This window comes from Ochotona curzoniae, unplaced genomic scaffold, assembly GCF_017591425.1.
Source record: "Ochotona curzoniae isolate NIBS_2020 unplaced genomic scaffold, NIBS_Ocur_1.0 scaffold_274, whole genome shotgun sequence".
Lineage (NCBI taxonomy): Eukaryota > Metazoa > Chordata > Mammalia > Lagomorpha > Ochotonidae > Ochotona > Ochotona curzoniae.
Window position 1 is genome coordinate 374,797 of NW_024467101.1, and position 1,119 is coordinate 375,915.

General features: G+C 35.8%; 1 non-coding gene across 1 annotated transcript; it reads right to left on the bottom strand.

The window, feature by feature from the left end:
* Positions 1–287: 287 nt before the first annotated feature.
* Positions 288–394, bottom strand: LOC121172130. Its single transcript, XR_005886210.1, has one exon. It is a non-coding gene; the product is annotated as a U6 spliceosomal RNA (small nuclear RNA).
* Between the last annotated feature and the right edge of the window lie 725 nt (positions 395–1,119).

Here is a 1,119-nt window from a genome sequence, read left to right on the forward strand (position 1 = left end):
CATCCTGCATGGGATAAGCAGGCAGAAATGCAGAGGTGATCACACACAGTGATTCTTCAAGGAGAGACCGAGGCCAAACAGGATCCACATTTGGGCAGATATCACAAGAGAATCTTCCCTCTGGACAACATTCACCCTTCAAACTTGGATCTTTATCATGACAATTGCCACATGCATCAGTTGATATCTGTGATTTCAATATAATTCTATAATAGGATGCGGAATTTTGAGATTCTAAAATAGCTGTATTAAATAAATATGTAAATGACAAAGATGGTTTTTCTTTTTTCAATATGTAACACTTCACCAATTTGCATGTCATCCTTGCACAGAGGCCATGCTAATCGTCTCGGTATTGTTCCAATTTTAGTATATGTGCAGCTGAAGTGAGCACACAAAGTGAGTTTTTCAAACAAGTGTTACACTGACTGAACATTTATTATTAACATTAAATCTGAAAGCAGATTCATTCACATACTCCACCTCACAACAAAGGGATATCATGTACAAATTGCATCTTAGTATTATAGCAACAAATAACTTCTCTTCTGAAATGAAACTCCTCATGTTTATTATTTAACACTTGGTGAGACTTTGAAAAGATATTCCATATTCACTGCCCTTTTACAATGTTTTTCTGTTGTACTCGTGCTAATGGCTGTTTTATTCACTTTGTAAGCTCTGACAGACCATAACAGGTTTATGCTAGCTAGTCTGTTTAGATGCTTTTGTACTTCTGTGGTCTGTAAATCTGCCAACAATTGACTTCAGAAAAATGATTTTTTCAGTTAATGCAGTGATATTTTACTAACTTCTGTGAATATGCTAATTATTGCAGCATTGATGCTTTCCACTACACTCAAAATGTGTTTGTGTCTGAATTTTAACATGTATGTAATACATTCATAATGCTTTCCCCATGTGAATTGATAAGGCTTTCCCCTGATGTTGATTATGTGGTGTTGAACAAAACCTGACTGATTGGGAAATGCCTTTTCACACTCACTATATTCATAAGGTTTTCCCCAGTGTGTATTCTCTGATGTGCAATGAGGTGTGTATTACGAGAAAAAGCTTTTTCAACACTCACTACATTCATAAGGTTTTTCCCCTGTGTGC